The following is a 14,698-nucleotide window of genomic DNA, read 5'->3' as shown; positions in this document are numbered from 1 at the left end:
TTACAGAAATCACACAACTCTTCCACTAATGATACAAAGAAAAACTTTAAAGATACTGTCAGACACTACAGTCCAGGAAGAGTGAGATGAAGACCGCCTCTGGAAACACTAAACACTATGGAGAATATGGAAAAACAAACAACAGCCCCTCACCCCTTGTCCTAAACAAGAATATTTAACAAAAATGAAAAGGGTGCATACAGGGTACGAGAAGACTTTGTTACAGTAAACCAGGATAGTTCACCTGCCCCATCTGAGTATGTAGAGTCCAGAGCACATTTTATCTCTTTGTCACAGTAACCCAGGATCCTTTGCTCCCACATCTGCACCTATTTTTACACAGGTGGCAAGTATGCAGTCAGTTGTGGGTCTCGGAATACGGACAACAGTAGCTGCACTACACTAGTGAGGTTGCTAATGAGCAAAACAGGACATTGCATATGTATGATATGTTGATCGGCCAAGTTTTATTATGCACCCCTGCAGTGCTTTCCCTTGAGCTTCACTTCTGAGCAGGGCTCCGCTGCTGTTGGGTCCCTGTTTGATTGAATTGGCATCCTGGGGCTCCCACTGTGGTAACGCTAGGCTTTCATTAAAGCCAAAGCTTTCACTTGCTGAGTGTTGTGCCTTGCCCCGAGGGATCTGCACCTACATTTTGCATTAACAGTGGGGAAAAAAGAAACAGGAGGAAAAAAGTATAATTGTATTAACTTGTAAGCTGAGAGATGAAAAGCTCTCGGGGTTTACAGATAAAGCTTGACATTTCCCTTAAATATACTCTTAAAATTCTAGCTCTTAAATAAATCTAGAAAGGAGCTACTAAAAAAAACCAAATACATGCAATAAATTAAGAGCCCTGTGCCACAAGTAGCAAAAAAGTTACAGATTTTACGGAAAGATGGACTATTTCCAAGCCTAATTGCTGCACTTTTTCCATGACAAAATAAACAAAGATTATCCAGTTGGACACAGGGCTTCATGACAAAGGACTTGTCTATGTATAAAGATTTGCCAGCAGAATCATACTGCGATGACACACAGCTTTTACTAGCAAAAGCTCTTTAGAGGAACTTTAGCTGACAGAATAAACATCAGCAATAAGTATAACTGGGTTTGCCCAAAGAATTTTGCTGGCTTAGTCTCATTGGTTAATGTAGTGATCTTTTACATCCCGACAACTGTGTGCAAGTCCTGCAAGAGCACAAAACACTGCTTGCTCAACTTCCAGTGTTACGTGGGCTTCAGAACCTCTGCTTCAACCCACCAGCATTCACATCACATTCTGCCTATTCTCATGAGTAAGAGAACATCTGGAACAGACACCATGACTTCTCTGGTAAGAGTGGAAAATTTTATGGTTGTTGATAATGAGTATGATCTGGTACAACAAAGTGGTAAAGTGGAGATAAAGCGGGTACATGGTAAGAAAATAAAAATTCTAACATTGCTGTCCACAGCGCACATCCTCCAGGCACCAAATTCAAACCCCAGAACGTAAACATTCAAAACAACTGCTTTAAATAACGCATCAGATCTTTTCTAAGTCCCATAAAGATTTTACTGAAAAACATCACTTCCATTAATATTCAGAGCCCTTTCTTTCTAGCCAAGATTTGATGTCAGAGTTGTGACCAGGAGACAACGTGGAAACATGGCTGGCTGGGCATATACAACTTCCTGATGAAGGAACACTAAGGTAATCTGAATTTAGTCTAATGAAAAATTGGTAAAGAAATACAGTCCTTTCCAAATCTGAAAGCTGGCTCAAACCAAGTGGCTGAAAGGAAGGCCAAAATGAGCCAATCTGTGGGGTAGGTTCAAAAGTCCTCTGAGATAGTACCTGGAGACCTGTGTCCAGTTCTGGGCTCCCCAGCACAAGAGAAACATGGACATGCTGGATGAATCCAACAAAGGGCCAAAAGATGATTAATCAATTAGAGCATCTCTCCTATGAGGAAAGGCTGAGAGAGCTGGGACTGTTCAGCCTGGAGAATAGAAGGCTCAGGGGGGATTTCATCAATGCATACAAACAGCTGAAGGGAGGCTGCAAGGAGCACAGAGCCAGACTCTTTTCAGTGGTGCCCAGTGATAGGACAAGAGACAGTGGGCACAAACTGAAACACAGGAGGCTCTGTCTAAACATCAGGAAACTCTTCTTTACCATGAGGGTGACGGAGCACTGGCACAGGTTGCCCAGAGAGGTGGTGGAGTCTCCCTCCTTGGAGATATTCCAAAACTGACTGGACATGGTCCTGGGCACCTGGCTGTAGGTGGCCCTGCTTGAGCATGGGGGGTTGGACCAGATGACCTGCAGAGGCCCCTTCCCACCTCAGCCAGTCTGTGATTCTGCAACAGCACAACAGAAAGCAGTAACTGATTTTCACTCTATACTAAACACTAGGCTTTCAGAAGCATTCTCCTGTGAAAGAAGCAAGCGCAACTCAAATAGTACTTTGGGGTAGAGCTCCAAGCGCTACCCTTGAGACACAAAGCACGCCTGTGAGCATGTTCCCTATTGAACGCCAGATACATTGGAGTATTTAAAATGGGATACCATTTCCCCCCGCACTTCAGAAGAGACTGCCAAGAATTAAGAAAATCAATATGGAACTAGTACTTGGGATGAAAATTCCACATATAGAGATCAAGAAACACTAAGCATGACATTAACTGTTCCTATGGCTATAGCAAAGTGCACAGAAAAAACGTAGTTGAGAAGAAAACCCCTCTTCACACCCTCTCTGTGGAATTAGAGAGAAAATATTCTCTTTCAATTCTTAGAGACAGAAGAGTCCTTAGTAAGGCACATCATTCTGAAAGGAAGCCTACAATGTTGTCTTGAACTTGCTTTTGAAATATCACATGTGGTAAGAAAAGAACTAGTAACTGCATTTTGAAATGGAAACCAACTTACAATAACAATGTGAGGTTGCCAGTATAAAATTTGCTGTAGCAGGTTTACATATGTCAGGTTTCTTAATAATTTCTGTGAATTAAAGATAGGGAAACAGCAAAAATTTACACAGTAGTTAGTAAAAGGAACATAATTTGTAGAATAAGAGGAATACTACCAAACATAGTATAAAGAGGATAGAAGCCCATCTAATTTTTTTGTTTCAAAGCTATAATGGTATATATATCAATTAGACTGTTTCTGTACCAAGAACACTCATCAGTAATCTTTCTGGGCCACCCATAATTCACTCACTCTTAGTAGGATTAATTCATTATTTAATGATGGCAAGCACAATGGCCAATATTGTTCTTCAGCAACCAAAACTGACAACAAATCCTCCATGCGAAGTGTTTCTGCAAAAGATCTGCGGCATGCAGTAGCAACTTACATACAAATAGCATAGAATATATTCCATCAAATGCTTCTCTTCATTCTACTTATGATGACACATTAATAACCTGAATATTTAATTTTTTGTTTAATTGACAGGCTGACAGCCATTTCCAGGTTTTCTCTCTATTAGTTCCTTCTCTGAAATGCAATTCTCATTTAACCAGGTGTTTAGGATACCCAAGAAACAACATTAAGAGATGGCTAAGCCTAAACTTCTTAAGTTTCACACAGTAAATATTTTAAACAGTCTTAAGAATTTGATTCTTAGGTGTCAATTTCTCATACCAAATGCTGGAATATTTCTTTGCTGCATGTGAATTTAAAAAGCACAACATTAAAAAAAAGTAAGAATCTTAGCGTCCTATTGGGCACACTGCAACACTCTCAATAGCAAGAAGAAAAGAAGCAAACTGTGTTTAGCAGGACTACACCTTTCACATTTTCAAGTTCTACTGCTCATACAAAAAGGAAAGTGCAATCCATATATCACATCTGAAGCATCTTCTTTTCTAATACTGAAGGAGGTTTAAGAATCAAGGAAACACACAGTCATCTCAAAGTTCTTCAAATTGAATTTATTAGTATTTGCTATTGCTTGCAGTATTTGCTGCATGCAAACAAGAATCCTTTGAAATATGAAAAGATTTTGCAATCATTTTTCAGAGAAATGAATCAAAGCAATTTCAATGCTGCTAAACTCACAAAAAAGGTAGTATTTATTTTTACATCACATCAAGGTGTTTTTTCCGAATAGGGATCATTGCCTCTCATAATCCAAAACACCAACCAAACTTCAGTAAGGGAAGAAAACTCAGCTCTATCTCCCTCTCTAATTAAGAATAAAGTTGTAGAAAAATATTAATTTTACTTTAAAATCCCAGTTTATGGTCTCAATTTTGAACTCAACTTTGTCAATGTTGTAGGTGATAATAAATGGAAAACAATTTGTGCTGTTTCTGCAAATGTTTCCTGCAGTTAACACACAATGGCAGCAAGCAAAACCCGTTACATACATTTAGTATCTCACTGAATATTTCTAGGCTTTCTTTCTTAAAACTGGAACATTTAAAAATAAAACAAATAAAAACCCAACACATAGTACTTGTATCCAGTAAGATTTTTTTTTTATATTTTCAGTTTATAATTTCCTACCAGTTCATCTCCAAATTGCCTACCAAGATCTGAATTAAAGCGTCCATGTTTTGACATCAATACCACCTAACACAACACAGAAAGTGCCATTTCAGGAGATGGTGCTAATAGCAGCTTCTTAGCATACACAGAGTCCTGAACTCCTATTTTGGTATGTAAATAAAACAGAAGTTTTTAATTAAAATCACAAATTTGTAGCTACAGAAAGAAACTGATTTCCTTATATATAAGGCTGAAACACATTTAACTTTGTGTGTGTACCATTAAAATAAGTTGATTACTATAAAGAAATTACTTTAAATGTCATAAAACATACTGAAATTGATATACTTAAAATGATGCCAAGGCAAGAGGAAAGTGGTGAAATCAAGACGAGGTGTTCAGATATAGCCACATTTCAAAAAGATCAAGTTTTCAATTTTAAAAATAATTCTACTCTTTCAGCTGATGGGACAAGAAGTCTGAAGAGAAGTCTGGCTCAAAGCTGTCTTCATACCAAGGTCTTCTCTATATATAGTTTGAATGTACAGTATGTATTCACTACTGACTTTTCCATTTAGGCATGTGAACTAACATACAGGTACATCAACAGAGAGAGGGTAATCAGACCATTATAAAACAAATCACACTCTTTCTACTTAAAGAACTTTCTCCCCACATTAAACTATATATATGTGTACACAAGCATGCACACACATAGGTAAAACATGATATAAGTAAATGGACAAGGTAGCATTTGAGCACTGAAGACTGAAACTTCTTATTTGGATAAATTAATGTTATGCTGACCGTATCTGTTGACAAAGAGTTAAAGAATATCCAAACACTGAACTAAGGCATACTGCTACCTAAGCACTCGAACTAGTATTTACAGAGGCATGAGCCAATTTTTGACAGAAGACTATATTTTAACCAGCAATTAACATAGATGATTTAAATCAATCCTCCCAAAACTTCAGCCCCCAAAGAGATTACTTTTACACTGATATGTTACTTATGCTACTGTAACTGGTGTCCTTACCACAATGGTCACAAAGGCAAGTCAGCACTAGAAATTTGTTCCTAGGAAAAGGACTACTGGCATAATACCTCAACACGTATTGTGGTAGAGCATATTCACATTTGGCTGCCTTCACTGGCTTTGCCTGTCACCACAACACTGAGCTGTGTTAGCAAAAGATGTGTCTCTGTTCAGCACACCATAATGTTAAAAATTTCTGTGTATAATGCAGTATCATGTGTTCTGAGAAACTGAGGGAAGTCAGGACCTAATGTCTTCAGGAACGTACCACAGTTTACTCTCTACATTCTTCCAGTCTCTCCATATTGCTAGAAGTTTGAAGCCTCAACAAGTACTCTTAATCCATTTTAGAAACTACACAATGAATCCACAAAACAACCTACCTACCTAATTGGTACGGGCAAACTGTCATGTTCTTCAACATACTGCAACATACACACACTGGTTATTAGTGCAAAAAAAAGTTGCCATAAAACTTACAGAATTGTACTTAAACACAGGCCTGAAAATTCAAAGAGGGCCAAGATACTTAATTTTAAGAATAAGGCATTCTAAGTTCCACCTTTTTCAATTTCCTTCTTCTCTGGGGAGATCCCACAGAACAAGGGACAAAACACATCCCAAATGGCACAGTACAACTGCAGCTGCATGGTGTTTAGTTGCCAGCTGGAATTAAACCACAACAAGTATGTAACTGTCACAGAAGTCTCCAACACCAAAGTGTAAAGGTTCCTCTCACACTGTATTTTCAGTTCTCTGCTTCTCCCATTTCTGAGACTTAATTTGTTCTTTCCTTCTTCCAGGCCATTTTCCACATAAGAGGAAATTTTCACAGCTGAAACAAATACAAAGGCTTTACTTTGTCAGTCATACAGTTTGGGACAAGTAAACTCTCTGTATCACTGTCGTGGTTTCAGCCCAGCTGGTAACAAAGGACCACGTGGCCGCTTGCTCACTCCTCCCGCCCCCCTCCGGTGGGATAGGGGGGAAGACGGAGGAGAGGAAAAAAACAAACCTGGAACCTCGAGGGTTGAGATAAAGGCAGTTTACTGGAACAACACAAAGAAATTGCAACAACAACAACGGTACTAATGAAAAAGTATACAAAAAGAGTGATGCACAGTGCAACTGCTCACCACCCGACGCTCTGCCACTTCCCCCACCGAAAAGAAGAACCCACCCCCCGGCCCGCTCCCCCTTTATATACTGAGCATGATGTCACATGGTATGGAATAGCTCCTTGGCCAGTTCAGGTCAGCTGCCCCGGCTATGCCCCCCACCTCCCAGGTTTCTGTAAAAAAAAAATTAACTCTATCCCAGCTGAACCCAGGACAATCACCTACAAATGGCTGAACACAATGGTATGCCCCCTGAGCATAACGTTATGGTTGGCATCTTGTTAACCAATTTCTTGTTAAAATTGATTTATTTACAGTGCAGAACACTTTCACAGTTTTACTATTTACAGTGCTTATACACTGCAGAACCACCCTTAATGACAGTACAAATCTAGGATTCCATTTAAGTGGTTGATTACCTGAACTTTAGTAAAGCCTTTGACACCACCTCCCACAGCATTCTCCTGGAGGAACTGGCTGCTCACAGCTTGCATGGGCGTACTCTTTGCTGGGTAAAAAACTTGGCTGAATGGCCGGGCCCAAAGAGTCATGGTGAATGGAGTTAAATCCAGTTGGTGGCCGGTCACAACTGGAGTTCCCCAGGACTCAGTATTAGGGCCAGTTCTGTTTAACATCTTTATCAATGATCTAGACAAGAGGATCAAGTGCACCCTCAGTAAGTTTGCAGATGACACCAAGCTGGGTGGGAGTGTTGATATGTTCGAGGGTAGGAAGGCTCTAGGGAGCGATCTGGACAGTCTGGATTGTTGGGCTGAGGCCAGTTTTGAGAGATTGAACAAGGCCAAGTGCCAGGTCGTGAACCTGGGTTGTAACAATCCCAGGCAATGCCACAGGCTTGGGGAAGAGTGGCTGAAAAGCTGCCTGGTGGAGAAGGACCTGGGGCTGTTCATTGGCAGCTGGCTGAATATGAGCCAGCAGTGTGCCCAGGTGGCCAAGAAGGCCAATAGCATCCCGGCTTGTGTCAGAAATAGTGTGGCCAGTGGGACTAGGCCTGACACTGGTGAGGCCACACCTCAAATACTGTGTTCAGTTTTCGGCCCCTACTGTGGTTTAAGCCCAGCCAGCAACGAAGCACTATGAAGCTGCTCGCTCACTCCTCCCCCCATGGCTCCAGTGGGATGAGGAGCAGAAAATATAAAGAAAAGTTCATGGATTGAGACAAGGACAAGGAGAGGTCACTCACCACTTATGTTCACGGGAAAAAAACAGACTCAACTTGGGGGAAAACCAAAATCAGTTTAATTTGTTACCATTCAAATCAAAACAAGGATAACAAGAAGTAAAACCAAATCTTAAAACAACTTCCCCCCACCCCTCCCTCCTTCCCAGCTCAACTCCACTCCAGGTTTTCTCTACCTCCTCCCCACAGCAGCACAGGGGGATGGGGAATGGGGGTTGTGGTCAAGTTCATCACACATTGCCTCTGCTGCTCCTTCCTCCTCAGGGGAAGGACTCCTCACTCTTCCCCTCCTCCAGTGTGGGGTCCCTCCCATGGGCTGCAGTCCTCCATGAACTTCTCTGGCATGAGTCCTTCCCACAGGGTGCAATTCTTCATGAACTGCTCCAGTGTGTTCCAGGGTTCTTTCCATGGGCTGCAGTCCTTCAGGCACAGACTGCTCCAGCGTGGGCTTTCCCATGGAGTCACAGCCATCTTCAGGGGCATCCCCTTGCTCTGGCATGGGGTCCTCCATGGGCTGCAGGTGGGCATCTGCTCCCCTGCTCACCTCCATGGGCTGGGGGCGACAGCCTGCCATCTCACCATGGGCTGCAGGGGCATCACCTCCTCCTGTGCACCTCCTCCCCCTCCTTCTTCACTGACCTTGCTGTCTGCAGAGGTGTTCCTCTCACATTCCAATCTCCTCCCATGCTGCAGGTTCCACTTCTTAAAAACGTTACCCCAGAGGTGCTACCACTGTTGCGGATTGGCTTGGTCTTGGCCAGAAGTGGATCCAACTTGGAGCTGGGGAAGCTTCTGGCAGCTTCTCACAGGAGCCACCCCTGCAGCCCCTCCCCCACTACCAAAACCCATGCCACACAAACCCAAAACAGCCCCTCACTACAAGAAAGACACTGAGGTGCTAGAGTGTGTCCAAAGCAGAGCAACAAAGCTGGTGAAGGGTCTAGAGAACAGGTCTTAGGAGGAGCAGCTGATGGAACTGGGGTTGTTTAGTCTGGAGGAAAGGAGGCTGAGGGGAGACCTTATCACTCTCTACAACTACCTGAAAGGAGGTTGTAGCGAGGTGGGTGTCGGTCTCCTTTCTCAAGTAATGAGTGAGATGATGAGAGGAAACAGTGTCAAATTGCACCATAGGAGGTTTAGATTGGATATTAGGAAAAATTTCTTTACTGAAAGGGTTGTCAAGCACTGGAACAGGCTGCCCAGGGAAGTGGTTGTGTCCCCATCCCTGGAGGTAGTTAAAAGAGGTGTAAATGTGGCACTTAAAGACATGGTTTAGTGGTAGACTTAGCAGTGTTAGGTTAATGGTTGGACTTGGTGATCTTAAGGGTCTTTTCCAACCTAAATGATTCTATGATTCTTTTTAAAGCTCATCATATTTAGACTGTGCACTACATATTACAGAGTACTTGTTTTAAACCTACACAGGCCATTTCATTTTTACTAACAGCTTATATAAGTTAATAGAGTTGCTTTAAAAGTCTTTGGAAAAGAAAACAGTTCTCTCTTAGTTGGGATTTGAACACACCTTTTGCCCTCAGTAGCTTGTAGAACTTCATTTTTTGCATGTGTCAGACTCCCCACAAGCCCTGCAAACATATTAACTGCTGCAATAGCGGCTGGCTCCTCTGCCCCTACAAAATACACATATTGGGAGGCTGTCATCTGGACATGTATATAATCCTTATAATGGGATCTAAGGGGTAGACAACTCAGTCCTCTTAATGTAAGTGACAAATTATAGGAGACACCAAAACCAAGAAAGAATTGATATATTCTGGTAAGTTAACCTAAAAGGAATATGAGAAAACATTGCAGGTCCTCAGCTTCAAGAGACAGCTCATACTCGCGTAGATCTTTTAATTTACAATTTACTTCAGAAAATAGGATTATTCTGATGCAAAGTCAGAATAAGTTTTGTTAAAAAAAACCCAAACAAACCATGATACATATCAGACAACATGTGAAGGAAAAAAAGCCTTATTCCCCCAAACACACTCAAATAAGCATGGTTTGCTGGCTGACTTCTCAAACTTCATCCCACATTTTTACTAAGGAGAAAAAAGACATGAGAATTTAAAGCATGCAAGAAATTCAGTGAGATATGTACTTCTTTGATACAGTCTCAAGCTCTGCCCTATGCTGAATGAAGTCACCATCACAGCTATGAACTTTTAAGTCACATTTCAACTACAGAGTTGAAACTAAACACCCAGAGAACACAAACACTATGCTAGGTCTCCGTATTTGAATTTGAGAAGAGTACTCTGACTGTTCTCTGATACAGTAAGGAATCTGAGAATACAGAGAAAGCAAGCTTCACTTATGATCCTTTAACCTATATTCAGTAGAGATTCACATACAAAATAACTAAATGCGTATTGGTCTTGCCAGGCTCTTTGTGTTCACATCTGAACATTTTTCTCAAATCCATATTCATCCACTTGGAACTTTGCTACTCATATTCACAAGTTCCTTCCACAACGTTACTTACAATGAATACCTACTCCTACTCTTTTATGTCTCCAACCTTTTCACTCCTCTCATTTTATATTCAGTTCCAATGTTTTCCCAACAGACTTACACACAGAGGACACCAAAACAAAAATGCCCTCCCTCAGTACTCGCCAATAAAATAGTTTTAAATGTCTTTGCAAGAGACTGACTCCTAAGAATCACATTTGGAAAATGCAGCTCATCAAAAATATTCAGCACATCACAGCTTTTAAAAAGAACAATCCCAACACAGATCATCTAAAGAACCTGAATAAGGAAGAAAAGTTCTTAATTTTTGCCTACAGAGAAGGCTATCTCAAAGTTCTCATGAAGACTGCCTGAAAGAGCATATGCTCAGCAGCACCATAAATTGTGCCATGAATGCTCTCATCCCTGCTCACACAATGATTTACTCTTACTGCAATGTGAAAGAAAAATTTGGCCGGTTCTGTCAGAAACAAACAGAGCTGGCAAACACAGACCACAAGACTAAGATAAGAGGCTCTGGACAGAGGATAGGGTTGAGTTCACGCAATTGCTGAGCTTGCCTAGGAGAGAGGTGTTCACATATTTCAGGGATAGGAACAAAATTGCAAGAATGACAAGATGAAAGGGCTACTTAAACAGAAAGCAAGCAAAATGCAGCACATGTAGTGGTGCTCACATGAAGTGCCACACTTTTTTTATAGTATGTGAGGTCGTAGTGGGAAATACAAAAAGCAATGTTACTGCAAGTGAACCAGGAGAAGTAAAAATTTCTGGGACAGCAAATCTGAAATGTGCTCACTGAGAACCAGGAACTGTGGACACTAAAAAGAAAAAGTCTCTATTCTTCTCGGGGAAGAAGAGGAAAGGCACCAGTCTTTTTACAGCTGGAATGCCTACAGAAGACACTAGGTGACGCAGATTAATACTGCTTAACTACTTTTCTGTCAGATGAGGAACAGTTCCACTGCAATCCAGACAAACTGGTTGGACATCAATCAACAAAATACTTGAGGTGCAAAAGGGCTTCCTTTCTTTCTTTTCCCTTCCCACCGTTTTTAAAGAGCTGCTGCTGCTAACATTTTACTGCTATTGAAGACAATAAAGCCCTAGCCTTCGCTGTTCTGACAAACAGAATCAGCAGAGGGCACCAAAAAGCAAAGGGAATTTCAGTGATCTTTCAAAGAGCTTAGTAAAACAGGAAACTACCCATTCCCAAGTGAAGCTGAAGAGTAAAAACCATGAAAATCATCCTCATAAATCAGAGACCTAGACAAGCCTTGCCCACAAGAGAATTTAAATATGCCACGTTAGATTATTTAACTTGATATAGATGCTTACATAGAGAAGAAACCTATAAGCTGTATTTCTGCATGAACGGGTTAAGTCAAACCTATCTTCCCAGAAGTTTCAAGAATCAGTCCTCCACAGTCAAAACAACTCTCTGACTAAAAATAGGAAAAGAAGAAATTTCACATCCTACCTGTACCCTTATTCCTACGTTTCAAATCCCTCTGGGGAAAGGGGTGGGGGTGGTGGAGCTACATACAAAGACTAAGTCAGAGAACCTTTAGAAGTCTAAGACTTGCTCTGTACAAAATCTCATTAGATTCACTAGGAATTTAGCCCACGTAGTTTCCATGGACAAACATGTACGACAGCTCTGAAATGCAACAAGACTACAATTTAAGTTTCAATTCAATAATAGGCCTGAAGAAGTAACTTGTCTTCGTAACTGCACCATTTTTTATACTCTAATAAAGCTTGCATAGAGGCCTTTTAATTCTTAAAGGCTTTATTAAGAGAGTTGAAAAAGTAACTTGACTTCATCAACAAAATCACTTTAAATCATATAAATTATCTCCTGTTATGTCAATAAACCATATTGAAAAAATGTATTTACATAAGCTGATGCATAAACTTCACAAATCATAATAGCACTGATGCCACTGATGTCAGCTTCCAAGCCAAACCATATCTTTCACAAAAAGAGAAGACAATTATATACTGTAGCTCCCACGCCACTGCAGGTAGAAAGCAAGGACTGATCAACTTGCAACTTCAATTTAGTATTTATTATACTTTTATTAAAAACATCGAAGTGAACCAGCAAATAAAGTTTAACCTGCTCTATAAGTCAGAGAGATGACAAAGGAAGTTTCACATAGGAGAACACTGAGATGCCATATTTATAAGACCCTTTTATTTATATACAACTTCTCTTCTTGCAATTACCACTCTTAACAAGTACTATCTGCTGGTAACAAATCCCTGGAAACCTTCTTCACACTAGTATTCTATGTACGCATAGGTTTTTTTCCTAGAGATTTGGTGATCAAAAACGTTATCAACTTTCACTAACCATTATATCTGCCATAGCATCTATTTGCTCTCCTGTCTCATACCTAATCCTCTAACGACTGCACCCTTCCTTTTTCTTACCACACACACAAGTATCCCTAGGGATTTTTTTCCCCTCTTTCTCAGAACAAGCCTCTAATACCACAGCTGCAGTACCCCCTTGAAGGGAAAAAAAGTTTGTATTTTTCATTCTTGTAGTGCTATGAAGCAGTTAAGGAGACTGTTGGGCCAATAAACAGCAAAATCCCCAGGATGTAGATAAATAAATCTGACAACTGAAAGCAAAGTAGTTGCCTCGGTGAATGGCATTTAAGAATGAGCATGTCAGCAACACCTAATCAAGTTGTAAGCAATACCTGAATAAGGCAGACTATTAGTAGTATCATTCATCTTACCATTCCAGTTGCCTCACTATATATTTGAAGAACTTACTAGAACATTATGCATTTGCTCCAAATACTACTCTCAAAAATCCATTTCCAAATCCAAATGCTATACATTCATAAACATTCTCATGGCTTACAGTTCAATGAACTTCTGTGTAACTCATAAATAAATTAAATAACTTAAAATGGATGTCTCCAGAAAACATCTCAACGCATAATCAGTTTTAAAATACACTTCTTGAGGAAACAAGAAGCATCCTTCTGGTCTTAAGTATAATAAAATCCCCTTCACTCTATACAGGAGTAGGAATTAATTTATATATACTGAAAAATACTAACAAAATGCCCTAAAATGTATGCTTGCTAACATCGATGCTTCCTTGAACAGTTGTTCTTTCTCAACTAACTTGAGAGGATTAAAGACACCTAGAAACTTCATTTTAGTTCGAGAATGGAAGTACAATCGGCTGTTTGGTGCTTCAGAAATATTTGCTACCTCCTTGCATGCAGCACATGGAACCTGCATGTCGTCTCAGGAACACCACAAAGCAAGTCAGTTCTGGATAATCAGTTGATTTTTAGGTTCCAGTTCTACCTTTTGCCAAAGCAGATAAAGCAATTTTAACAGGTTCAAATGCTTATGTTCCCCGAATTAACCTCGCCGAGGTCTCGTCCACCTTCCTTGCAGGCTGCTGCGGGCACACGGGGCCGCTCAGGCTTCCCTGCGGCGACCTCACGCCCAGGCCGCGCGGTCTCCTTCACCCTCTACCTTTACTAACAGGAGCCCAACAGAGCCGGGTACTGCACGAAGCCGCCCCGGGGCGCCTTATGCCCTACTGCCGGAAGATCGCTCCCTTCCCCACCTCGGCTGCCGGTCTCAACGCTGCCGAGTCGGGGGGACCAGGCGGTGCCGGCGAGGCCCCGCCCCGAGCGGGCCCACCGCCCTCCTCCACCCCTACCTGCCGTCCCCACGCCGGTACCTGGGGCCGCGGGGCACGGCGGGGCCGGGCCCCCGCCTCTTCCGCGCGCCCCGCAGTCACCGTCAAGGCTGCCGCGCCGCCTTCTGTCGTGTCGGCCGGGGTGTCCCCTGCTGCCGCCCGGGCCGCGCCTCCACCGCCTGCCCGCGCGATCGCTTCCGGGAGCGTCGGCCCGGCTTCCCCCGCCCATCACAGGGCGAGTCCCCCGCGCGCCCCTCGGCCGTTCTGCGTCCGCGACGCCGTCACTCGCTCCCGCGGCCCGCGACCGCCGCCGCCCGCCATGTTCCGCTCCTCCGGGGCGCCGCGGCCCCGCGCGCACCCCGCCGCCGGCCGGTGACGTCACTCTTCAGCCGCCCCAGCCCCGCGAGGCGGAAAGGAGCTAGCCCCGCCCCACAGGCAGCGACGCGGGGCGTTCTTTGTTTGCACCTGGGGGCGGCAGGGGGGGCGGCAGGGGGGTCGGCCCGCGTACGTCACCGCCACGGCCGGAAGACGAGGCGAGGCAGCCGACACACGCGCCGGCGGGACAACCCGGCACCCTTCAGCGCCTGCGCGCTGGCGCGAAAGCCGCTCTCCCCTTCCCCTGGTCAGCGGCCGGGGGCAGGGCGGCCCCGCCCCCTTTTAGTTTCGGTTTCTCGCTCCGCGCCCCGCCTCGCGC

At 42.9% G+C, this 14,698-nt stretch overlaps 1 protein-coding gene across 7 annotated transcripts in view; it reads right to left on the bottom strand.

Moving 5' to 3' along the window:
- The window catches only part of RNF38 (ring finger protein 38), a 127,059-nt gene that overhangs the window by 41,534 nt on the left and 70,827 nt on the right, over positions 1 to 14,698 (bottom strand). The window contains exon 1 of one of the 7 annotated variants that reach the window (XM_010565460.1): positions 14,047 to 14,072. The exons of 5 other annotated variants lie outside the window; for them this stretch is intronic. The gene's annotated coding sequence lies outside the window, so the exon portion shown is untranslated. Of the gene's footprint in view, positions 1 to 14,025; positions 14,073 to 14,698 lie in introns of those variants that run through there. One more of the 7 variants, XM_010565459.1, reaches the window with a different exon arrangement.

This window comes from Haliaeetus leucocephalus, unplaced genomic scaffold, assembly GCF_000737465.1.
Source record: "Haliaeetus leucocephalus isolate CR32 unplaced genomic scaffold, Haliaeetus_leucocephalus-4.0 Scaffold192, whole genome shotgun sequence".
In the NCBI taxonomy this organism is placed as follows: domain Eukaryota; kingdom Metazoa; phylum Chordata; class Aves; order Accipitriformes; family Accipitridae; genus Haliaeetus; species Haliaeetus leucocephalus.
The sequence above is the reverse complement of the archived record's forward strand: the minus strand, read 5'-3'. Positions and strand labels throughout refer to the sequence as shown.